The 26638-nt window shown below is 38.5% G+C and overlaps 1 protein-coding gene across 27 annotated transcripts in view; it reads left to right on the top strand.

Annotated features, from left to right (window-relative positions):
• Positions 1-26638, top strand: part of MRTFB (myocardin related transcription factor B) — a 259095-nt gene that overhangs the window by 58553 nt on the left and 173904 nt on the right. The window lies entirely within an intron of this gene.

Raw genomic sequence — 26638 nt, 5'->3', positions numbered from 1 at the left:
CAGCTTTCTCATAATTTCCTTGCATCACTCTTATTTCTCTTCCCAATTTTTCCTCTGCTTCTCTCACTTGATTTTCACAATCCTTTTTGAGCTCTTCCATGGCCTGAGACCAATTCATATTTTTTTTAGAGGCTTTGACTTTCTTATCTTCTTCTGGCTGTATGTTTTGATCTTCTTCATCACCAATGATGTAAGAAAATACTTCATCATGGAGACAGTAAAAATCTATAGTCCGTTTCTTTTTTCCCCTTTTGCTCATTTTCCCCAGTAAATTACTTGCCTTTTGAGGTTTGTTAAAGAGGAGGTCTCCAGAAGAACCTCCACTTCAGTATTGCTGTAGCTGCCCTGGGGCTGGGGTTGCCACTGGCACTGACTCAGCTCCACTCAGTCAGGTGAGAGACCCTTCCCACTGGCCTTTGGGGCTGTCTTTAGCATTTGTGTGTTGAGAAGTCTGGAATCTACAGCAGCTGCCAGCAATTCAGTCCCCTAAGGCCTGCTCCAGCACTGGTGGGAAGCACCCACTCCAGTGTGATAGACCCTTCTAGATTGTCTTGGGCTGGCAGTTTGTTTTTCTGTCACTCTGTGGCTTCTGCTACTCTAGAATTTGTTTAGAATCATTTTTCACAAGTTTTTTGAGGGATTTGTGGGGAGATCTCTAGCTGGTTTCTGCTTCTACTGTTCCATCTTGGCTCTGCCCCTATAATTTAGAACTTTTCAAAAATTAAAAAAAAAGCCAAACACCTTCACTGTAGAAGTAAAATTATTGGCATCTGTTGAAATTTATGTTGTATAATTAGATGTGTTAAACAGTTTTGTTTATCTTAATTTTATTTTAAAATACTCTTGGGGGTGGAGCCAAGATGGTGGAGTAGAAAGACACACATACGCTAGCTCCGAACCCACAGCCCATAAAAAATCTGTAAAAAAGAACTCCCAACAAATTTTGGAGCAGCAGAAGCCACAGAACAACGGAGCGCACGAGATTTCTGTTCCAGAGAGCCTGAAAACCTCTCGCAAAGGTCCTTCGAGCTGCAGACCTGAAGCTGAGCCCAGCCCTGCCTTGGCCGCGTGGCGCTGAGAGAAGCAGATCCTAGCCATCTTCAGGGATGGACTCTGCAGCAGCCACGCAGGTCCCTCCACCCACAGGTGACAAGGGTTGGTGAGAGGGTCTCTTTGGCGGGTCAAGAGGGGAGTGCGGTGCCCCCATAATTCAGGCCCCCTTGGGAGGCAGCAGCAGAGGCAGGAGCAGACAGGGGCTCCCCAAACAGGCAGGAGCCAGGATCTATTGTTGAAGGTCTCTGCATAAATCCCCTGAGGGAACTGAGCCCTGTGAGGTGGCCCTTCCCCCACCCAAGCACCTGAACCTAATCTCACAATGAATAGCAGCCCTGCCCCTGCCAAAGCCCTGAGGCTGGGAAGCAGCATTTGAATCTCAGACCCCCAAGTGCTGGCTGGGCGGATCTGGAGGCAAAGTGGGTGTGAAGAGAATACTCAGAAGTCAAGTCACTGGCTGGGAAAATGCCCAAAAAAGGGAAAAAAAAAATAAGACTATAGAAGGTTACTTTCTTGGTGAAAAGGTATTTCCTCCCTTCCTTTCTGATGAGGAAGAACAATGCTTACCATCAGGGAAAGACACAGAAGTCAAGGCTTCTGTATCCCAGCCCACTCAGTGGGCTCAGGCCATGGAAGAGCTCAAAAAGAATTTTGAAAATCAAGTTAGAGAGGTGGAGGAAAAACTAGGAATAGCAATGAGAGACATGCAAGCAAAGCATGAAAAACAAGTAAACACCCTGCTAAAGGAGACCCCCAAAAATGTTGAAGAAAATCACACCTTGAAAAATAGGCTAACTCAATTGGCAAAAGAGGTTCAAAAAGTCAATGAGGAGAAGAATGCTTTCAAAAGCATAATTAGCCTAATGGAAAAGGAGGTTCAAAAGCTCACCGAAGAAAATAGTTCTTTCAGAATTAGAATGGAATAGATGGAGGCTGATGACTTTATGAGAAACCCAAGAAATCACAAAACAAAACCAAAAGAATGAAAAAAAATGGGAGATAATGTGAAATATCTCATTGGAAAAACAACTGACCTGGAAAATAGGTCCAGGAGAGACAATTTAAAAATTATGGGACTACCTGAAAACCATGATCAAAAAAAGAGCCTAGACATCATCTTTCATGAAATTATCAAGGAAAACTGCCCTGATATTTTACAACCAGAGGACAAAATAAGCATTCAAGGAATCCACCGATCACCTCCTGAAAGAGATCCAAAAAGAGAAACTCCTAGGAACATTGTGGCCAAATTCCAGGGTTCCCAGGTCAAGGAGAAAATATTGCAAGCAGCTGGAAAGAAACAATTCAAGTATTGTGGAAATACAATCAGGATAACACAAGATCTAGCAGCTTCTACATTAAGGAATCGAAGGACATGGAATAGGATATTCCAGAAGTCAAAGGAACTAGGACTAAAACCAAGAATCACCTACTCAGCACAACTGAGTATAATACTTCAGGGGAAAAATTTGTCTTTCAATGAAATAGAGGACTTTCAAGCATTCTTGATGAAAAGACCAGAGCTGAAAAGAAAATTTGACTTTCAAACACAAGAATGAAGAGAAGCATGAAAAGGTAAACAGCAAAGAGAAGTCATAAGGGACTTATAAAAGTTGAACTGTTTACATTCCTACATGGAAAGACAATATTTGTAACTCTTGAAACTATTCAGTATCTGGGTACTGAGTGGGATTAAACACACACACACATGCACATGCACATGCACAGACACATAGAGACAGAGTGCACAGAGTGAATTGAATAGGATGGGATCATATCTTAAAAAATGAAATCAAGCAGTGAGAGAGAAATATATTGGGAGGAGAAAGGGAGAAATGGAATGGGGCCAATTATCTCTCATAAAAGAGGCAAGCAAAAGACTTATTAGTGGAGGGGTAAAGAGGGGAGGTAAGAGAAAAACATGAAGTTTAATCTCATCACATTCCACTAAAGGAAGGAATAAAATGCACACTCATTTTGGTATGAAAACCTGTCTTACAATACAGGAAAGTGGGGGATAAGAGGTAAGCAGGGTGGGGTGCGGGGATGATGGAAGGGAGGGCATGAGGAGGAGGGAACAATTTGAGGTCAACACTCATGGGGAGGGACAGGATCAAAAGAGAGAATAGAAGTAATGGGGGGCAAGATAGGATGGAGGGAAATATAGTTAGTCTTACACAACACGACTATTGTGGAAGTCATTTGCAAAACTACACAGATTTGGCCTATATTGAATTGCTTGCCTGCCAAAGGGAAGGGGTGGGGAGGGAGGGAGGAAAAGAAGTTGGAACTCAAAGTTTTAGGAACAACTGTCAAGTACTGTTCTTGCCACTAGGAAATAAGAAATACAGGTAAAGGGGTATAGAAAGTTATCTGGCCCTACAGGACAAAAGAGAAGATGGAGACAAGGGCAGAGAGGGATGATAGAAGAGAGAGCAGATTGGTCATAGGGGCAATTAGAATGCTTGGTGTTTGGGGGGGGGGGGGGGGAGGGATAAAAGGGGAGAAAATTTGGAACCCAAAATTTTGTGAAAATGAATGTTAAAAGTTAAATAAATTAAAAAAAAATACTCTCAATTACAATCACAAATAATATTTAGTCATTCTATTTTATATTTAAAAATCTCTTCCTATAGCCTATCAGTTATAGTGGACCAATGGATTGAGGCTCCTAGGAGCGTTGCAGAATTCTTGCAAGGAATCAACCCTGGAATCCTCCTGTATCCTCAAGCACTGTGATTTTGATTTAGTTCCAACAAGATATGCAGCATGATTTAGTGTGATAAACAGGAAAGCGTACCTTCTGAAGATTGAATAACTATCACATATGTAATATATGTACTGTAATTTTTCCAGTGTTTTTTAATGCTGCTGTGATAAAATACAAATTGATTCTTAAATGTTACTGAACTCAGTGCCTTTTTCTTCATTCTTTATTTTCTCAGTTGGCAGAGGTGTAAGAATTTTTTTATTTTATTAAAGGACCTTCCATCTGAAAGATTGGAAACTACTAAAAAGATAATTGAATGTTGCAAATTAGGATTTTTAATTTTACTTGATTGTGTTATTTTAAACTATCATCTAATGCATTTCTTTTTGAATACTTACCAGAGATTGAATTTTAATGTAATAGCTTTTAGAGTTTAATGAAATTCTTTGGGCATCTATAATTAGTAGCTTACAGATTCCATTTTTACTGATACTTTAAGATATTTTTAAAATGAATATCATAACACAGTAGTCAATGTCTGTATCAGTCTACTGTTTGATACACCCAAGGACCCCAGCTTCTGGGATAAAAACTCATTGATTGACAAAAATTGCTGGGAAAACTGGAAAATAGTGTAACAAAAACTGGGTATAGACCAAAGCCTGACACTGTATACCAGAATAAAATCCAAATGGATACATGATCTTTATATAAAGGCTCATACTATAAACAAACAAGGGAAGCAAGAAATAGTTCATCAGATTCATGGAGAATGGAGGTGTTTATGACCAAACAAGATAGAGAACATTATGAAATGCAAAATGGATAACTTTGATTACATCAAATTGTAAAGTTATTGCACAAACAGTGGCAATGCAACCAAGATTAGGAGGGAAGCAGAAAACTGGGAAAGAATTTTTACTAGTGTCTGTGATAAAGGCCTCATTTCTACAATATACAGAGAACTGAGTCAAATTTACAAGAATCCAAACTATTCCACATTTGATAAATGGTCTAAGGATATGAACAGGGAATTTTCAGAGGAAGAAATTAAAGCTATCTGTAGCCTTATGAAAAATGCTCTAAATCACTATTGATTACAGAGATGCAAATCAAAACAACTCTGAGGTAGCGCATCACAGCTATCAGATTGGCTAACCTGACAAACCAGGAGGATGATACATGTTGGAGAAAATGTGAGAGAGTTGAAACACTAATTCATTGTTGGTGGAGCTGTGAGCTATTCTGGAGAGCAATTTGGAACTATGCCCAAAGGGCTATAAAAATGTGCATACTCTTTGACCCAGTAATATCGCTTCTAGGGCTGTGGCCCAAAGAGATCACAAAAATGGGAAAAGGACCCAAGTGTACCAAAATATTTGTAGCAGCTCTTTTCATGGTGACCAAGAACTGGAAATCGAGGGGATGCCTATCAGTTGGGGAATGGCTGAATAAGTTGTGGCATATGAATGTAATGGAATACTACTGTGCTACAAGAGATGACAAGCAGGAGGACTTGAGAAAAACCTGGAAAGACTTACGTGAACTGATGCTGAGTGAAACAAGCAGAGTCAGGAGAACAGTATATATAATAAGAGTCACAGTGTGTGATGACTGCTTTTGACGGACTTACCTCTTCACAGCAATGCAAGGACGTAAAACATTCCCAATGAACTTTGGAGTCAGAACGCAGAATGGAGCAGGCTCTTTTCTCCTTTGTTACGTTTTGTTTTTTCCCATGGTTTCTCCCATTCGGCTTAATTCTTCTCTGCAACGTGACTAATGTGAAAAAATGTTTAATAGGAATGCATGTGTAGAACTCGTATAAAATTTCATGCCATCTTGGGGAGGGACTAGGAGAAAATTTGGGACTTATGGAGGTCATTGTTGAAAACTGAAAACAAATAAACTCATAAAGTTGAGGGAAAATAGGTACTATATAGGGATCTTGATATTACCGGGATCTTTTTTCCCAGAATTAACTTAGTTGAACTTTGCACTTCATGTCTGTCATCACCAATTGTGGCCTAATGCTACTTACAAGAGTAGCATTTGGCTAGGTTAACCACCAAATTATGAGTGATGATCTACTCTGCTTTGGGAATGTAGAAATAGAGTCTTGTCCTAAATACGTTTACTGGCTAGGTTAGGAGAGTATATGAACATTATCAAACAATCATGTGATAACATGGGGTTTATTTATCAATTGTGGCTTCTTTCTGTATCCACTTCTTTGTATGGTAGAGAAAAGACTGACAGGTCAATAAACAGTATACTAGGGGAAATGTAAAGTTTATTTGACTGATCAGAGAGGCAGTGTGGTGTGGGAGATAGCACTCAACTTGTAATCAAGAGAAACCTGTATTCAGATGTTTCGGCTCTAAGGCTAGTTGTATGACCTCATGCAAATTATGTAGCTTTCTTGAGTCTATCCCTTTATCTGTAAAATGAGGACATTAATATTTATTTTACCTATCTCATAGGATTATTGTGAGGAAAACACTTAGGTAAACATTAAAGATTTTTTTTAAAATGGAGGTTATTATTACCATTTCATTGTAGTTCTTGTGTTCATGAAATGTATGGTTTAACATAGATAATACATGTGTTCTAGAGTGCAAAGCAAAGTGTTTCAGTATTTTGATGAGGAGGGAGAAGATGTTTGTTGCCAGTGAAATTAGACAAAAGCTGTAGATCTAGGTTGGGCATGTTTTCTTTAAACCATATAATTTATTTACAGGGTGTGTTGCTGTTAATAAAGTGAGTGATGATTTGTCTCATTTTAGCCAAAGACAAAAAATTGAAGATACAGCTCCTTTTTATAAGTTTAGAACAAACAACAGAACCAAGTTAGGTGAGGAAATCATTCAGTTACTTATGAATTTGGCAACATCATGGGGATGAGGGATAATGATTGCTTACATTAAGGGAAAGGATTTACTTTCTGTCTCTCCCTCTCTCTCTCATGTGGAAGCAGGACCACCCCTCTTGGGTGTTTTAAAGGGAATGCTTTAATGGTTTTATGGCATCCAGCTACATTCCAGGGTTATTGATAGTGGACCAGGGATAGTAGACTTGCCGGCACCTGGGAATGAGAAAAGACTACTTTTAATTGGGCAAGAATGAGGCTAAGATGGGGAAAAGTCAGTTTGTCTGCTCTTAAGGATAGCACACAGATGTCATGGAGTTTATCAGGAGGTTAAGTTATGAGGGATAACAAGTTTCCTTGCCACAAAGTGATTTGGAGATGGTTTGAGGATAAGTTTCCTTAAAGTGTTTTATGAGAGTATTGAACTTCTAAACTTAGCTGTTTGGTTTTTTTTTCCTTTTTTAGGTGGGAACCCCCTTGAGAAGGGATTTTATTTTTTTTGTTCTCTATAAGCTGAAATTTTTTCCCCCAAATTTATTAACTTATTTGTTTTGTTTTTAACATTCTTTCCATAAATTTTAAATTTGTTCCCTCTCCCTCCCCCCTCCTTCCCCCAATGGCATGCAATCTTATATGATCTCTACACATACATTCCCATTAAACACATTTTCACATTAGTCATGTTGCACAGATGAGAAAAACAACAAAAGAGAAAACAATTTGCTTCATTCTGAGTTCTGACTTTATAGTTCTTTCTCTGGGTGTGGATGGCATTTTGCATCATGATTCCTTTGGAAATGTTTTAGATCCATGCATTGCTGTGAAGAGCTTAGTTTATCAGATATAGTCCTTGTACACTGTGGCTCTTACTGCATACAGGGTTCTCTTGCTTCTGCTCACTTCACTCAGCATCAGTTCATATTAATCTTTCTAGGTTTCTCTGAAGTCAGCCTGTTTGTCATTTCTTATAGCATAATAGTGTTCCATGACATTTATATACCACAACTTGTTCAACCATTCTCCAATTGATGGGTATCCCCTCAATTTTCAGTTCTTGTCCACCACAAAAAGCTGCTATAAATATTTTTTTGTACGTGTGGATCCTTTTCCCATTTTTATGGTCTCTTTGGGATACAGCGCTGGAAGTGGGTATGGTCAGGTCAAAGGGTAAAGCAAATATTTTTTCATTTCTTTTTAAATTTTATTTTTCACATTCTGAAGAGGTTACTATTAATGTTCCTCACTATACTGCTATTAATCTTTTTTTAAATATTTTTTTATTTCATTTGTTTTCAGTGTTGTACAATCACTTCCATATATCTTAGATTTTTTTCCCCCTCCCTCCTCCTCCTTCCCCCCATCTCTCCACTCCCTCCTTGAGAAGGCATACAATTTTATATAGATTCTACACATACATTCCTATTAAATACGTTTTCACCTTAGTCATGTTGCATAGAAGAATTAAAATGAATGGGAGAAATAAAACATGATAGAAAAGAAAATGATCTGCTTCATTCTGGGATCAAATTCCATAGTTCTTTCTCTGGATGTGGAAGGCATTTTGCCTTAAGAGACCACTGGGAATTTTTTAAGTCCTTGCATTGCAATGAAGTACTAAGTCTACCAGAAAAATTCCTTGTACACTGGTTGTTGCTGTGTACTAATTTCTCTTGGTTCTACTCCTTTCACTCAGCATCAGTTCATATAAGTCTTTCCAGGCCTCTCTGAAGTCTTCCTGTTCCTCATTTCTTATGAACAATAGTGTTTTTTTACATTCACATACTACAGTTTATTCAGCCATTCCCCAGTTGATGGGCATCCCCTTGATTTCCAGTTTTTGGCCACCACAAAGAGAGCTAGTATAAGTATTTTTGTACATGAAGGACCCTTTCCCAGTTTATTATCTCTTTGGGATACCATCCTAGAAGCAGTATTGCTGGGTCAAAGGGTATGCACATTTTTGTAGCCCTTTGGGCATAGTTCCCTATTGCTCTCCAGAATGGTTGGAGCAGCTCACAGCTCCACCAATGAATGTGTTCCAACTCTCCCACATCTTCCTCGATGTGTATGATCTTTCTGTTTTGCCATGTTAGCCAATCTGATAGTTGTGATGTGCTACCTCAGAACTGTTTTGATGTACATCTCTAATCAATAATGATTTAGAGCATTTTTTCACGTGACTGTATAGATAGCTTTAATTTCTTCCTTTGAAAATTCCCTGTTCATATCCTTTGACTATTTATCAGTTGGGGAATGACTTGTATTCTTGTAAATTTGACTCACTTCTTATATTTTAGAAATGAGGCCTTTATCATAGATTCTAGTTGTGAAAATTCTTTTCCTAAGAGTTTTTCTTTAACTAAACATAATCAATAGGGAGAATAAACTTTGGCATCTAACTGTGAGCGGATGCATGTAATATTTCTTGTTTTTTTGTTTTTATGTACTTACATGTGTTCAGTTTTTGTTAAGGTACTATATCCTGCTGAGAAAAAGGTATATTGCTTTCTGTTGTATAGAAGCTGCTACTGTGTTCTATAGAAGTTATTAAGTTTTGTGTTGTTCAGACTGTAGTTCCACAGCATTTAAATTTTCTTTTTAGTTGCTTGTAGAATTTTCCTCTTGAACTGGGAGCTTTCAAACTTAACTATATTGTTCCTGTGAGTTTTCATCTTGGGATCTTTTTCAGGTATTGGAGTTTTAAAATTTCTCTTTTAACCTCTAGTTCTAAAACTTACAGAAAATTTTTATTAATAATTTCTTGAAGTGTTGTCTAGATTTTTTTTTTGATTGTAACTTTCAGGTTGTCCAACAGTTCTTATATGGTCTCTACTCAATGTGTTTTCCAGGTCACTTGTTTTTAGAAAGAGACATTTCACATTCTCTTCTACTGTTTCATTGTTTTGATTTTGTTTTATTGTTTCTTAATGTCTTATGACGGCGTTAACTTCCTCTTGCCCAGTTCTAATTTTTTGGGAGCTATATTTTCCGTAAGTTTTTGAATTTCCTTTATTGACTGACTTTCTTTTCATAATTTTCTTACATTACTCTTATTTTTTTCCCTAATTTTCCCTTAGCCTCTCTTTATTTGATTTTTAAAGTGATTTTTAAGCTCTTCCAAGAACTTTTTGGACTTCTGGCCATTTTATGTTTTTCTTTGAAGTTTTAGAAGTAGCTGTTTTGACTTACTATCTTCTGAGTTTGAAACTCGATCTTTTTCACCATAGTAACTATGTATGGTTGAATTCTTTCTCTGTTTATTCTTTTTTTTTTAACAGCGTATTTCTTTACTGTTACCTTTATATTTGGATCTGAATCCTTTTCCCTGGGAATGGTTGATAATGTCTTAGGCTTCAGGTTTTTTGTGCTGTTGTTTTTGAGGTCTGTTTGGAGGCCTCTCCTCAGATACTGCTCCCCACTTCTGGAACCAAGCCTGCAAGGTTCAGCTCTTCTCTCTGCCCTGTAACTTAAACTCAGGACTCTACTCTCTTGCTGTGACCAAAGGCAGCAGGGCCAGCTCACCTCCTTGCACTTTGCTCATCCCCATGAGCTCACCCACGGCTAACAGCCTGGGACTGTGTCTCTTCAGTGTACCTTGGCCAGGTGTCAGTAGCTAGTCAGCTGAGGGCCTTGGTGCTAGACCCACAGTCTGTCCAAGAGGTGAAAGTTGTTGAAGGTGGGTCTGTCTCAGTACAGCTGCCTTCAGAGCTTGCTGTTTGTTAATTTGGTGTATCTGCCTTGGAGGTATCTGTATTTCTATCAGGCCAAGAGCATGCCCCAGAGAAGTCAGGTCATTTCTACCATCCTCCCAAGTTGTCTTAGGCTGAAAAGCTTTCTTACCTTAACTTTTAATTATTTTTGCCAGTCCAAAGTTCACTTTGAAGTATTATTTTAAATTATTTGTGGGGGAATTTGGGACAGCCCAGAATCCTCTGACTGGCCTGATGTGCTGATGCCAGTATCCAAGGACCTGGAGGGGTGTGTATGTTACTGTTTAAATTTAAAGCCAGGAAAAATGCCACAGAACTTTGAAAGGAAAGGAGCCTGAGGAATAAGCATTTTGACCAAATCCTTCATTTTTCCTTGCTTACAAGGCCTGCCAAGTTAGTGCTGCTTCGGATAAGACCCTGCTGTCTTTTGCTGACTCAGTTGCAGTCTAACCTGTCTTGTATTCATGTAGGTGATGTCAGATTGTTGAGAGATATGAATGTTTGTAAGGCCTAGCAAAAGTAGAATCTTTTGCTATTTTTGTTTTACTAAAAGTTCCTCTGAATAATGTGATTAAGGAGGCTCTTTCTCACCTACTCTTGGGCCTAGAAAGATTTGTAGGAAGGTCCATGCCTTTTGTTAATGAGGCACTGGTTCTCAAGGAATGTTATGCTCTGTGGCTCTAAAAAGTGTGTAAAGATTCTGAATGTATGTTAATGGTCAGACATTTTGGAAGCATGTTTGTTGACTTTTGATTTCTCCATATTTTCTGTGAAGTTCAGGGTGCTGACTTATTCCCTTGAACTACCTGAACGATACATGTGCTTGATTAAGGTCATTGTTAATCTCTCAAAAGTTGCCTTTCCTTTTATTTTATTTTTTAAATTAATTAATTTTTTTGTTTTCAGTTTTCTACAATCCCTTCCTTAAATCTTAGATTTTCTCCACCTCCTTCCCTCATCCTTCCTCAAGACACGATGTGCAGTCTTGTTTCTACACATACATTCTTATGCCTTTTCTTTTAGATAATAAGATCAGAGAACCTTGGGTAGCAGGACCCCCCTGTGTATGTTGGGGTGGTTACTGACACAATGTCATTAAGAGGTATTTGAACTTTATTTAATGGGTTATACAGACAACCCACATTCTTCTTTGAATTGAAGAATGACATAATCAAAGCTGTCAGTCAGGAAGATTAGTCTGACCCTGCTATGAAGGGTGACTGAGTCTGAGTGTGGAGAAAGCAGTGTCCGAAATCTGCTGGCACCTTACTGTAGACATCCAAATGGGTAATGATGAAGACCTCTATCAGAGTGGTGGTACTGAGAATGAAGTAGGATGGGGAGCATGTGGCTGAGACTGTGTAGAGGTGAAATTGATATATGAGAGAGGCAAAGAACAAGGAAAAGTCAAAGGACGTAAGTTTTGAACACCAGAGATTGGATAAATAGTAGTACCACTGATAGACATAGTGATCAGGAGAAGTAGTGATCGGAAGTGAGGCGGTAATAATAAACTGGACATGCTGAATCTGAGGTTGCAGTGAAATCTTCAGGCAGATACATCTTGTAGTTGGTTGAATAGGCTGTATGGAGCTCAGAACAGATGTGGACACCTGAAGATACAGATTTGGGAGTTAACCTAAGTGGAGTTGATTGCTGCAGCCTTAGGAATAGTTGAGATTGCCAAGGGAATGATTATAGAGAGGATCTTCCTTAAATGTTATGAGTAGTGTGGGAGTAAATCATAGTAAAGGTTGAGAAGAATTATTGGTAAGGTGGTGTAGATATCAAATATAATTATGACAACTCTATATCAGTTAAGATTTAGAAAGCTGTCAATGTTTGGCATTGAGAAGTAGGATAATACAGAAGCTGAATCAGAAGGTTTTCTCTTGTTGCCTCTAGTTCTTCCTGATAACAGAAAAAGCCAAAAAACAACTTGACAGCAACTTAAGCACTTGTAGTTCATTCCCTCTCTCCTGAGAGAAAAGAAATTTGTTTCATCATTGGTCACCATGGAAGCAAGATTCAACAACACATTTAATTAGGATTTTGATGTTTTTAGTACTGTTTTCATTTATGTTGTCATGGTCATAGTGATAATTTTTCCTTTGGGTTTGCTTTCTTTCCTTCCTGTATTAGTTCACAAAAGTTTTCCAATATTTCTCTGAATTCCTGAAATTATTAATTTTTATCCTAGGTTTGAGGAGCTAGTTCCAAGAAAGGGTTTGAGTAGTTATTACTTTCCTCCCTATTCTCCAGTATTTTATAGAAAATGTGTTCTTTAAATGGAAGATTATGTAGCAAATATTACCTCCATGCCACTAAGGTGTGAAAGGAAAACTCAAAGTACAACTTACGTATATACCAGTGGGATTTATTGAAGAATGTGGGACAGCTAGCCAGGTCTTAGGTGAATACTAAGTATAGGAAATATGAAAATTGTCAGGGCCCCAGTGGTTGAACTCAGGTAAGAGTACATTCCTCCAGACCTGTAAAGTTCCTGATCTTTTGTCAGCTGTCAGTATGCCTATATAAAGCACCAGCATCCATGGAGAGATCCCAGGAGAAGTCTTCAGTGCCATACCAGTTTGAGGACATAATCTTTAAAAAACTTAGATTTTTAAAGGTTTAGGTTTAATTTCTTCATTGTTTGAATAATGCCTGTGAAAATGTATTATTTTCATGCAGGAAGCTGGAAATCAGTGTGTTATAAAGGAAGCGGTTATGTAGTTCCTTCCTTTCTAAACTGTAGGCCTAATGCTTTTCCTCACTTTGAGTTCAAGGGCTTAGTTTACGTACATTTAAATAAACTGAACAGCACCTGTGGCTTAGTCATAAAAGGCAGCATTTTGGAGTTGCTAAGCAAACAGATGTATTTATAAAATAACTTTGCTTTTTGAAATGCTTGAAGAATGAAATGCTAGGAAAATTGACTTTAAGAAATTATATACAAAAATTATTAAATAGCACAAGCAAAACAGAACTGTATGAATTAGTGTATAAATTTTAATCACATCTATATAACCACAGTGAGTGATGTTGAGGAAATTTGTTCTTGACAAAATTATGTTTTATTCATTTTTTTTTTCCCCACAGAAGAATTGGGAATACTTAGTTTTGTGGATCGTTTACATCAATTATATGCCTTTGAAGTCACAGGCCATAATACAAGAGAGATACAGTAAAGAACATCAGAAAATAAGTAAAATCTCTGCATCTGTTACAGAAGTGTTAGATACATGCTTGACACTAATAAAGTATCAAGAAAAATTTAGTACAGCAGAGTTCAGAGGAATTGAACACTTTGGCCAAAGCGAGCCCCCACCCTCTTTTCAGGAGAAGGGAGCACTCAATACAGAAGCAAGATGAGAGCTATGTACCCTTAGTTCAAGACAGATCCTCCCACTAGGAGATGAATTGGTCCATTCTCCATTAAGTCACCATCTTCTCTACATGCCCATTATGTAACTCCCCTTAGTGTGATTCCCCCTCCCAAACATGCTTTATAGGATCCATGAACAGAAAATGGAGGGATAATTTTATGCGCAGCATGTTTGCTTATATGCATGAAGTTCATTAAGCAAATGCAATGAAGAAAAGCCTTCTCCAGGTAACTCTTGGCCATTTTTCTTGGCTAGTTTGAGCTAGATGTAGATTTGATTCCTTTATGAAAAACTTTGTAATTTTCTGAAGGCCATTGTCTGTCTTTTGATTGGTTAAGTCCACCTGCAGTCTGCTGGTCACCTTATTATCTAACCTATTCTCAATGACTTCATCAATGAACAATAACTTACCGTGGAAACTAACCTTTTGCTGTCTCTCACAGAAGTATTGATACTATTTACAAGTCTGTGTTCAGATAGCTATTTAAAAATTCCATTCCAGATCTAAAATTTATTTTATTCCTCTTGGTTGGAATTAATGGTACCATGATAGTTTTTGCTGACCTCAAAAAGGGAAGCAAGGTTGCTATGTCTAGTAGTATTTGATGTAAATAGTAATTTTGGAGATTTCATCAAGACATCTAGGACCTACATTCATATAAAACTTCAGGGTATAGGGGTCTGAATTTAAAGTCGTTAAACATAAATAAAACACTTTTTGTTTTTTAAAGCCAGCATTTTAAGTAAAGTCTTCCACTTTGCAGGGTCAGTATAAGAATTGCCATGAAGAAGAGTCCTTTACCAGATTTGGTGTCAGAAGATTTGGGTTAGACTGCTCAACATGCTAGTTAATGCCTCTGAGAATGCTGACAAGTCACTTCTCTGGGCCTCATTTTCTGTATGAGTATACAATGAAGGAATGGGATTAGATTATCCTATAAATCTCTCAGCTTCCATTTTTTCATCTATAAAGTATCTGTTGGAATGGTTGACTCTTTTTTTGGGCTGTAAATTCTGAGCTGAATGTCATCACAGTGGTAACAGTAGCATACCTTTATGTAGCATGTTGCAGCCTCACAGCCTTGTGAGGTTGGTAGTGTAAATCTTGTTATTCCCATTTTACAGAGGAAAATAATGAGGCTCAGAGAGGTTTCGTGATTTTCTCAGTGTCACATAACTAGCAAGTGGTAAGCTGGAACTGTGCCTCCTGAATACTGTCTTCATCGCAGTAAACACGAAGAGAGAACAGGTAGTGGGAAGATGGATACAGTTTCTGCATTTTCAAGTAAAGGGAATCGGTAAAATGGACAAAAGAAAAAGTACGAAAACTTCATTAAATATTAATTGTTTGTTTTTTTAGAGTGCTGTGGCAGGAAGCTAGGGAACATTTCTGTTTTTAGATAGGATCCTCATCTTGTGTCACTTCCAGTTTAGAAAAGGAGAATCTCACATAAATAACTATGATAACAAAATCAGTGCATAAGAAGTATAAATAGTGATATTTCAGCTCATAGGTGGGCAGTGTCATTATTAAAAGTCCTGGCAACGTCAGATGAAAGGAATGACACTTGAACTGGGATTGTTTGAACTAGGAGTCAGAAAGCTTGTGTTCTGTCTTCATTTGACTCAAATGAAGTATTTGCTTTCCCTTTGCAAAGTCAAACTCCTCTATATGCACACATTGATCCCACTTTTCCAGCGAGTAGCCCGCTTTTACCTTACTACTTTTTGATTACTCTTCAGTCTCTTCTTGTCCACTGGCTGCTTCACTTACTATTCTCAGTAGCTCATGTAGATTCAGTTATCTTCTCTATATAAATGATTCTCAGATCTATTTATCCAGCTCTAGCTTTTCCTCTGACCTCCATTCTTACATTTCCAACTGCCTTCTGGACATTTTGAACTCAACTGAGTTCGTTATCTTCTCTCCCTCTCCCCACCCAAAAATCTCTCCTCTTTCAAACTTTCCTAATACTGCTGAGAATACCATTGTTCTTTCATTCATCCAGTTTCATAAACTAGGCATCATCTTCCTCCTCACTCTCTCTTAAACTCCATATCCAATCTGTTGCCAAGTCTCATTGATTTGTTACCTTTACATCATCTCTCATATATGCCACCTTCTCTCTTGTGACACTCTCTGCCTTGGTGAAAACTCTCATCATCTCATGTCTAGACTATTCTAGTACTCCTGGTTGATTTCCTTGTCACAAGTGTCTTCCCATTCCCGTCTATCCCCTACTCAACTGCTGAAGTGATTTTCATAAAGCACAATTCTGTCTGACCATGTAAACTATACTCTCCCTCCTCCAAAATAAACTCCAATGGCTCTCTTTTACCTGAAGGATAAATACAAAATCTAATCTTCACCTCTAATATTGTTTTTGCCTTTGTAGACCTTCCTCTCTCTGTATAATATTTGGTTCATTTACAATAACCTCTATGTTCCTCACGTAAGACACTCCGTCTCCTCTACAATTTTTCTGGTTGTTGATCATACCTGAAATTGGAATACTTTCTGGCTTCCTTCAAGTCTAAAGTATAATCTCATCTTCTGCCAAAAAACCCCCCAAACATTCCCAGTTTCAATGCTAATGCCTTCCTTTTCAGCTTACTTAACATTTTACCGGTATATATCTTCTAAGTGCATCATGTTTTACATGTTATTTCCCCCAATAGAAAGTGAGCTTTTGAGGGCAAAATTTTTGCCTTCTCTGTATCCCCAGGGCTTTTATGCACAAAGTCTGGCATATATTTAGTGCTTAATAAATGTTTGTTGACTTGTGGGCAAGTAATTTAAATTCTCCAGACCTTTCCTTATCCATAAAATGGAAGGGGCTGGATTACATGATCTTCAGCATCCCTTCTGGATTTTACATGTGGTGATTCTAAGAACTTGAATAAATATAGAATAGGTATTCCCAATTTACTTATCTTAATCCTTAGCATTATTGTGTCTCCAGGTACCCTGTCTTGAAAATATCTGAGTTAGCTTTTACTACTTCTTCGTTCACCATCAGTCGTCATTTCTATATATCATTAATTTTGTTTTCAGTAAGTGATTTTATTCTTTCTTCTTTGTCATTCTCATTGCTACTGCTCTAGTCTAGGCCTTCATCTCGCTTGTATAACTATAACCGTTTCCAAGCTGCATCTTTTGTCTTCACTCATACTCCTTCGATCCATTCTGCATGTTGCTCCTAGACCAATTTTCCTCGAACACCTATATGATTTCACCACTCTTGTCAGGGATTGTCCTACTTACCATCTCAAGTCCTGGGAGTTGGCTTTCAAGGACCTTTGTGAGCTGGTCCTGTCTTTCTTCATTTCCTCCTATTCTCAAATGTGTAGTCTTTAGTTTTAGGCTATTTTTTGTTTGTTTGCTTTTTCTCACTACTTCATGAAACCACTGTGCTCATTTACTATCTTTGTGTCTTTAAGTTCCTCTTATTTGAAGTGTCTTGTCTACCTCCATCCAGCTCACACCCTTGAATACTTAACTCAAGTCTCAATTCCTCCGAAAATCTTCCTTGGCTACTCTAGTTCTCCTGATGTCTTTTGTCACTTTTTTAGCATTTAACTACTATCTTTCTCACAGAGTAATAATTCTATAATGGTCATGTTGTTGCCTAATTGTCAGTAGTTTTGTCTCCTTAATTAGATCATAAACTTTTTTAGGACAGGGACTGTATTAGGTTTCTATTCCCTTAAGTATCCAATAATATGTCAATTTAGGTAGTATTTCAGTTTATAATGCCTGCATAGCAACTACATTATGTAGTTCCTTTAATGATTATTACCCACTTTTTAAAATATGGATGCTCTTAGAGGTTAAGTAAGTTGTCCACACACATACATCTGGGACTTAAAACCTGTTATGTCTTCTGGGTCTAAATATATCAGGGGTCATTAACTTTTTTTTACCGTGGACTTATTTGGCTGTGTGGTGAAGCCTATGTGTGCTTTACTGGAATATTGATTTTAAATGCATAAGATAAAATATGTAGTATTGCAATGGAAATAGTTACCAAAATATTTTTTAAAAAACCACCAAATTTATAAGATAGTAACATACTTTGTTGCTAACACATGAAATAACAAGACCATACATTTAAAATGTAAGCAAGTTGGGGGGAGGAGCCAAGATGGCAGAGTAGAAAGATACACATATGCTAGCTCCGAACCCACAGCCCATAAAATACCTGTAAAGAAGAACTCCCAACAAATTCTGGAGCAGCAGAAGCCACAGAACAATGGAGTGGAGGAGATTTCTGTTCCAGAGAGACCTGAAAAACTGACACTAAAGGTCTGTCGTGCACTGGACATGGAGCAGAGCCCAGCCCTGCCTTGGCCATGTGGCACCAAGAGGAGCAGATCTGAGCAGGCTTCAGGGATGGAATCTCCAGCAGCAGTACAGGTCCCTCCACCCACAGGTGCCAAAGGTCAGTGAGAGAGTCTCTTTGGCTGGCCAAGAGAGGACTGGGGTGTCCCCCATAACTCAGGCCCCGTCGGGAGGCAGCAGTGGACAGGGGCTCCCAAAGCAGGCAGGAGCTCGGATCCATTGTTGAAGGTCTCTGCATAAACCCACTGAGAGAACTGAGCCCTGTGAGGTGGCCCTGCCCCAACCTGAGCACCTGAACTTAATCTCACGCTGAATAGCAGGCCCACCCCTGCCCAAAGCCCTGAGGCTGGGAAGCATCATTTGAATCTCAGACCCCAAGCACTGGCTGGGTGGATCTAGAGTCCAGGTGGGTGTGGAGAGGAAACTCAGAAGTCAAGTCACTGGCTGGGAAAATGCCCAGAAAAGGGAAAAAAAAATAAGACCATAGAAGGTTACTTTCTTGGTGAACAGATATCTCCTCCCATTCATCAGGGAAAGACATAGAAATCAAGACTTCTGTATCCCATACATCCAAAAGAAATATTCCATGGACTCAGGCCATGGAAGAGCTCAAAAAGGATTTTGAAAATCAAGTTAGAGAGGTGGAGGAAAAATTAGGAAGAGAAATGAGAGAGATACAAGAAAAGCATGAAAAGCAGGTCAACACCTTGCTAAAGGAGACCCAAAAAAATGCTGAAGAAAATAACACCTTGAAAAATAGGCTAATTCAATTGGCAAAAGAGGTTCAAAAAGCCAGTGAGGAGAAGAATGCTTTCAAAAGCAGAATCAGTCAAATGGAAAAGGAGGTTCAAAAGCTCACTGAAGAAAATAGTTCTTTCAAAATTAGAAGGGAACAGGAAGCTAATGACTTTATGAGAAACCAAGAAATCATAAAACAAAACCAAAAGAATAAAAAAAATGGAAGATAATGTGAAATATCTCATTGGAAAAACAACTGACCTGGAAAATAGATCCAGGAGAGACAATTTTAAAATTATGGGACTACCTGAAAGCCATGATCAAAAAAAGAGCCTAGACGTCATCTTTCATGAAATTATCAAGGAAAACTGCCCTGATATTCTACAACCAGAGGGCAAAATAAGCATTCAAGGAATCCACCGATCACCTCCTGAAAGAGATCCAAAAAGAGAAACTCCTAGGAACATTGTGGCCAAATTCCAGAGTTCCCTGGTCAAGGAGAAAATATTGCAAGCAGCTAGAAAGAAACAATTGAAGTATTGTGGAAATACAATCAGGATAACACAAGATCTAGCAGCTGCTTCTACATTAAGGGATCGAAGGGTGTGGAATATGATATTCCAGAAGTCAAAGGAACTAGGACTAAAACCAAGAATCACCTACCTAGCAAAACTGAGTATAATACTTCAGAGGAAAAATTTGTCTTTCAATGAAATAGAGGACTTTCAAGCATTCTTGATGAAAAGACCAGAGCTGAAAAGAAAATTTGACTTTCAAACACAGGAATGAAGAGAAGCAGGAAAAGGTAAACAGCAAAGAGAAGTCATAAGGGACTTAGTAAAGTTGAACTGTTTACATTCCTACATGGGAAGACAATATTTGTAACTCTTGAAACTTTTCAGTGTCTGGGTAGTGGGTGGGATTACACACACACACACATGCACGCACACGCATGCACGCACGCATGCACACACACAGAAAGATAGCACAGAGTGAATTGAATAGGATGGGATCATATCTTTAAAAAATGAAATTAAGTGGTGAAAGAGAAATATTGGGAGGAGAAAGGGAGAAATGGAATGGGGCAAATTATCTCTCATAAAAGAGGCAAGCAAAAGACTTTTTAGTAGAGGAAAAAAAGGGGAGGTGAGAGAAAAACATGGTTTACTCTCATCACATTCGTTCAAAGGAAGGAATAAAATGCACACTCATTTTGGTATGAAAACCTATCTTACAATACAGGAAAATGGGGGAGAAGGGGATAAGCAGGGTGGGGGGGGGATGATGGAAGCGAGGGCAATGGGAAGAGGGAGCAATTTGAAGTCAGCACTCTTGGGGAGGGACAGGATCAAAAGAGAGAATAGAAGCAATGAGGGTAGGATAGGATGGAGGGAAATATAGTTAGTCTTACACAACATGACTGTTATGGAAGTCATTTGCAAAACTATACAGATATGGCCTGTATTGCTTGCTTCCCAAAGGGAATGGGTGGGGAGGGAGGGATGAAGAGAAGTTGGAAGTCAAAGTTTTAGGAGCAACTGTTGAGTACTGTTCTTGCTACTAGGAAATAAGAAATACAGGTAATGGGGTATAGAAAGTTATCTGGCCCTACAGGACAAAAGAGAAGAAGAGAGGGATGATAGAAGAGAGGGTAGATTGGTGATAGGGGCAATTAGAATGCTGAGTGTTTTGGGGTGAGGGGAAGAGGACAAATGGGGAGAAAATTTGGAAACCCAAAATTTTGTGAAAATGAATGTTAAAAGCTAAATAAATAAATGAAAACAAAATATAAGCAAGTTAAATTTTATTTTTCAAAGGCTGTTGCTGCTTAGTTTGAATAAGAACATTAAAACTGGGGTGGTCTTGGACAAGGCAACATGCATGTTATGATAATCTGATTTGCAAAGATATGTTGATGCAAATATAATTAGAGAAGCTTGCAAAACTTGTTTTATAAGACTATGATAGTTTTTTTCTCAAGGAATATTCAGATTCTTCAAGGCATTTTGACTTAAATTTAATTCTAGTAAATTTTTTATTCTAAGATTGAGTTCATCTTTCTTACTAGGTCAGCATCTTCATTACAGTTTATATCAAAAAGAAGATTTCATATCAGTTGTTTGACTTTAATGCTGTTCAGATAGCAATACCTTTTGAAAGTTCTAAAATCCTAGGTATTTACATATTTTTTTTGAAAGAAATTGGCAGAGAATTTTTTAAATTTCTAGCATTTTAAAGGATGTTAGCCTCTATTCACTTTTTCATATCATTAGTTTCACCGAGAACGTTTGTAATTCTTCAGTAGCATCAATGTTGGTGACTTTTTAAGACCTTGAATCGAAATATGTCATTATGAAAGATAATGTGCCAGGAAAGCAAATCAGTGAATAAATCCCTTCTTTCAAAATGTTCCAAGAGTGCTCTTTGCTCTGTGCACAGCCCAAGGTACAAGTTATTGCTCACTCTGGAATGCCATCTTTGGATGCAAGGTGCCATCCTCAGTCCATCCTGAATTTGGAATTGGGTACTAAATGATACAACTGCTAGGTGGCACGTGTTCCTACACTGTATTCAAGGTCTGTCCCTCTGTGGTGGATCTGGAACATCTCCTTGTCCTTGTGCACAATCTCTCCCTCTTTGGGAATATTCCTCAGGGTTGTTCTTGTCTAGAGTATTCACTAGAGTATCTAGTTCATGTCTAATATTCACAGGCTTATCCATCCCTTTTGCTGTTCTGGACTGGAAAAAGAAGTCTCTGTGATTTTTTTCCCTGAATTTCCTAATCATGGCTAAATATGGGACATTTTCTAAATATGGGCCAAGCAGTTGTAGTTCCATTATATTCATTAATGCAAGTGAAAGCATATAATAAATAGTATTAATCATGCTTATTTTCTTCAACATTTCATTGTAAATCTTTACCATTTCCTTTGGCTTCTGGAATATCATATTCCACACCCTTCGATCCCTTAATGTAGAAGCTGCTAGATCTTGTGTTATCCTGATTGTATTCCCACAATACTTGAATTTTTTCTTTCTAGCTGTTTGCAACATTTTCTCCTTGACCAGGGAACCCTGGAATTTGGCCACAATGTTCTAAGAGTTTCTCTTTTTGGGTCTCTTTTAGGCGGTGATCGGTGGATTCCTTGAATGCTTATTTTGCCCTCTGGTTGTTGAATATCAGGGCAGTTTTCCTTGATAATTTCATGAAAGATGATGTCTAGGCTCTTTTTTTGATCATGGCTTTCAGGTAGTCCCATAATTTTAAAATTGTCTCTCCTGGACCTATTTTCCAGGTCAGTTGTTTTTCCAATGAGATATTTCACATTATCTTCCATATTTTCATTGTTTTGGTTTTGTTTTGTGATTTCTTGGTTTCTCATAAAGTCGTTAGCCTCCATCTGTTCCGTTCTAATTTTGAAAGAACTATTTTCTTCAGTGAGCTTTTGAACCTCCTTTTCCATTTGACTGATTCTGCTTTTGAAAGCATTCTTCTCATTGGCTTTTTGAACCTCTTTTGCCAATTGAGTTAGTCTATTTTTCAAGGTGTTATTTTCTTCAGCATTTTTTTGGGTCTCCTTTAGCAAGGTGTTGACCTGCTTTTCATGCTTTTCTTGCATCTGTCTCATTTCTCTTCCCAGTTTTTCCTCCACCCATGGAATATTTCTTTTGGATGTTTGGGATACATAAGCCTTGATTTCTATGTCTTTCCCTGATGGTAAGCATTGTTCTTCCTCATCAGAAAGGAAGGGAGGAGATATCTGTTCACCAAGAAAGTAACCTTCTGTGGTCTTATTTTTTTTCCCTTTTCTGGGCATTTTCCTAGCCAGTGACTTGACTTCTGAGTGTCCTTTCCACACCCACCTTGCCCTCCACATCTGCCCAGCCAGCAATTGGGGTCTGAGATTCAAATGCTGCTTCCCAGCCTCAGGGCTTTGGGTGGTGATGGGGCTGCTATTCATTGTGAGATTAAGTTCAGCTGCTTGGGTGGGGGCAAGGCCACCTCACAGGGCTCAGTTCCCTCAGGGGGTTTATGCAGAGACCTTCAACAATGGATCCTGGCTCCTGCCTGTTTTTGGAGCCAGTGTTCGCCACCACCCTGGCTGTTGCTTTCTGAGGGGGCCGAGCAATGGGGATACCCCACTCCCCTCTTGGCCACCCAAAAAGACTCTCTCACCGACCCTTGTCACCTGTGGGTGGAGGGACCTGCGTGGCCGCTGGAGATTCTGTCCCTGAAGCCTGCTTAGATCAGCTCCTCTCAGTGCTGCATGGCTAAGGCAGGGCTGGGCTCTAGGCTGGGGTGTGATGGACCTTTCACGTCAGTTTTTCAGGGCTTTCTGGACCAGAAATCTCGTCTGCTCCGTTGTTCTGTGGCTTCTGCTGCTCCTGAATTTGTTGGGAGTTCTTCTTTACAGGGATTTTATGGGCTGTGGGTTTGGAGCTAGCATATGTATGTCTTTCTACTCCGCCATCTTGGCTCCTCCCTCCCCCTGTTCATTTTTGATACTGGTAATTTGGTTTTCTTTTTTTTAATCCAATTAACCAGAGGTTCATCTGTTTTATTGTTGTTTTTTTTTTTCATAAAAACAGCTCTTAATTTTATTTATTAATTCAATAGTTTTCTTAATTTCAGTTTTTATGAATGTCTTCTTTGGTTTTCAGTATTTGTAATTTGGTGTTTAATTGAGAATTTTTAATTTGTTCTTTTTGTAGTTTTTTCTGTTGCATGCACAATTCATTGGTCTTCTCTTTTTCTATTTTATTCGTGTAAACATTCATCCCTAAGAGCCACTTTTGCTGCATCCCATAAGTTTTGGTATGTTGTCTAATTATTGCCCTTCTCTTGAATGAAGTTATTGATTGTTTCCATGATTTTTTATTTTTGACCCACTCATTCTTTAGTATTAGATTATTTAGTTTCCAATTAATTTTTGGTCCATCTTTCCATGGCTCTTTATTACATGTAGTTTTTATTGCATTATTATCTGAAAGGATGCCTTGAATGTTTCTGCCTTTTTGCATTGGATTATGAGGCTTTTATTTTTTTAAATGTATATTTATTTATTTCAGGTTTTCAACTTTCATTTCCATAAGATTTTGAGTTTCAGATTTTCTCCCCATCTCTTCCCTTCCCCCACCCCAAAATGCCTTGTATTCTGATTGCCCCTTCCACTAGTGTGCCCTCCCTTCTGACATCCCTCCCTTCCCTTATCCTCATCTTCTCTCTTGTCCTGTAGGGCAAGATAAATTGGATTATGAGGTTTTTATGCCCTAGTATATGATCCAAATCCAGTGAGAGTTAAGTTGAAACAATGCTCATCCTCCTCCCTTTTTCTCCTCTACTGTAATATGTTTTTGTGCCTCTTCTTGTGATGCAATTTACTCTTTTCTTCCTCCTCCTTTCCTCTTCTAGCATTAGAATCCCTTTGTACCTCGTAATTAGATTTTTTATCATCCCATCAGTCAGTTTATGCCCACACCCTCTTTTTATGTTTATCCTTTTTAAATGTTGTAATAAAGATACAGTTCTTAAGGTCTACAAGTACCATTTTTTCACCTAGGAATGAAACAGTTTGCCCTTATTGAATGATATTTTTTTCCCATGTGGATCTCTCCTTCTTGGCCACAGGGGGCTCTGTCCCGTGGTTCATGTGTTGAAGGCTAGGGGCCTGGTTACTGGCTTTATGTGCTGTGGCCTCTGGTTCTGGCAGCTTAAAGCTACATAATGTAGCTTACCTGTTGGTGAGCTGAAGCTGGCTCTTGTGTGTAGAGGCCAGGTGAGGTCTTTCTTAGTTTCCCAAGGTTACACCAAAGCTCATGGTGTGAGGTATGAGTTGTGGGTCAGGGGTAGTCTGAGCCCTGGATGTATCCTCCTCCCTTAGGGGTGCTCTAGAGCATGAATAGGCTCTGCTGCTGCTGGATACCTGTCTGCATTGGTGTCTGCTGCTTCCCCTAACTGTGTGAAGGCACACCTGGGATCCTGGTGTTGATGCTTGCCAGCTCCGTCATCCTGGGGTAGGGCTCAGGATCTCCTGTTGATGTGGGGCTTGCTGCTGGCTTGCTGGGACACCTCTGACCTGTTCTGATCCCCTTCAACCACAGCAAGAGGGACCTCTCCTAATAATCTCCTGAGGCTCTCTGGCTAAAAGACTTCCATGCCTTATTTTTCTGCTGGCTCTGTTATTCCAGGACTTTTCTTGGGGCAGTATTCTCTGGGTGTTTCAAAGTTGATAAGGTCGAGTAAGAGCAACTTATTATGTATTTACTCTGCTATCTTGGCTTCCCCAATTTTAAAAAGGTCTGAGATGCTAATTTGAGTGTGATATCATGATTCTCAAAGTCAGCGAACCTTTCAGTGTATTCTCCAATTAATAGGTCTATAACAGCTATGTATTTTTCTAATGATTTGCATATTTTATCCTGCTCATCAGTTATCTTTGCTAACTAGATAAAAATGTTCATTTGAAATTTCCTTTTGAACAAGTGTTTTGGATTTTTTGCCACATCATGTATAGACTTAATTTTGCCTTGTATAGAAATATTCAAGTCATTTTGATTTGAAATGTTATCATACAGAAATGCAGCATTCCTGTAGAACTCTTCTTTCAGTTATTCACTTTGCTGATTCTGTTCTTCATAAACTTTAACTCTCTGTTCTCACAGAGATAACATTTTCTCTAATACCTTTCCCTGGGATAGCCAGTGCACTGTAGGATGCTGTGGGACATCCACACTGACTACCTCATCATTCAACCTCAAGCATATTGGGTAACCGACGATTCTGTATTGCATTTGCACAAATATAATTAACATTTGTTGCAAAGTGTCACTTAAAATAGTAGCTTTCACAGAGATTTTCTGGTGTAAGATACAGTGAAAAGAAATGAGAGCATCTAGGTCTATTAATACTGTTTTTATCTGTTCAGCAAAACCTTCATGTTTTCCTGTCATGGAAGGTTCACTGTCCATACGCTCTCTAAATTTACCAAATTCAGCCCAGCTTCACAGCATTTATTTTGAAAGTTGTTAAAGATAATCTATTCCCCATGTTCTGTTTGCAACTATGCCCAAAGTGAGTAACTCTTCATAGGAAAGAAAATCTTTTGTTATGACCCTAATGAAGTATATAAAATCTGTGCTGAGTCAGTAGTATCAGCTGATTCATCCAAAGCAATCGAATAATATATATTTTTCTTTTGAAGTATTGCATGAAGTTGTTCTGTTATGTTGAAGTCTTATTTATACTTTTGCCCAATTGTGGTTCTCCTTGAAAGAGGCAGTTGTTGGTACTTTGAAACATTATGGGGATTAAGCATCCTACAACTTCTAAAGTGCATTCATTTACAGTTTCTGCGTCATTGAACAGCTTCCCTTTTTTCCGAGTATATAAGCTACTTTTTGAGTTGCTTCAGTAGCATTATTTCCAAGTCTTGTTGCTGTGTGAAAGAATTGTCTTTGCTTTTGCATTTCATCTTTTTATTTCTGCAATACAACCTTTCATACCTCTCCCCTTAATTTAATATATTTGTGATCCTTAGGAGTGTTATAATGCTGATGAACATTGAATCAAACAAATCATTTTATCCGTAGCAGAGACAAGATAATCTCACAATTCCCAATCCTAATTTAAAAATCTGTTTTCTTCCTTTAGTGTTCTCTTGGTCATTGTTGACATACTGGGCTATTAAGCAGATAGAATTAAAAAATACTGTCGAGCTGTGCAGCTATTCATAAATTCCAATTGAAACTGAAACACAGTGCACCATTGTCAAAAGCTGATAACAACCTAGCGTCGTTATCAACTCCCATAAGCTTTCACTAGCCAACCTC

This window comes from Notamacropus eugenii, chromosome 1 (assembly GCF_028372415.1).
Source record: "Notamacropus eugenii isolate mMacEug1 chromosome 1, mMacEug1.pri_v2, whole genome shotgun sequence".
Lineage (NCBI taxonomy): Eukaryota > Metazoa > Chordata > Mammalia > Diprotodontia > Macropodidae > Notamacropus > Notamacropus eugenii.
Note: the sequence above shows the minus strand (reverse complement) of the source record. Positions and strands in the feature narration are given on the sequence as shown.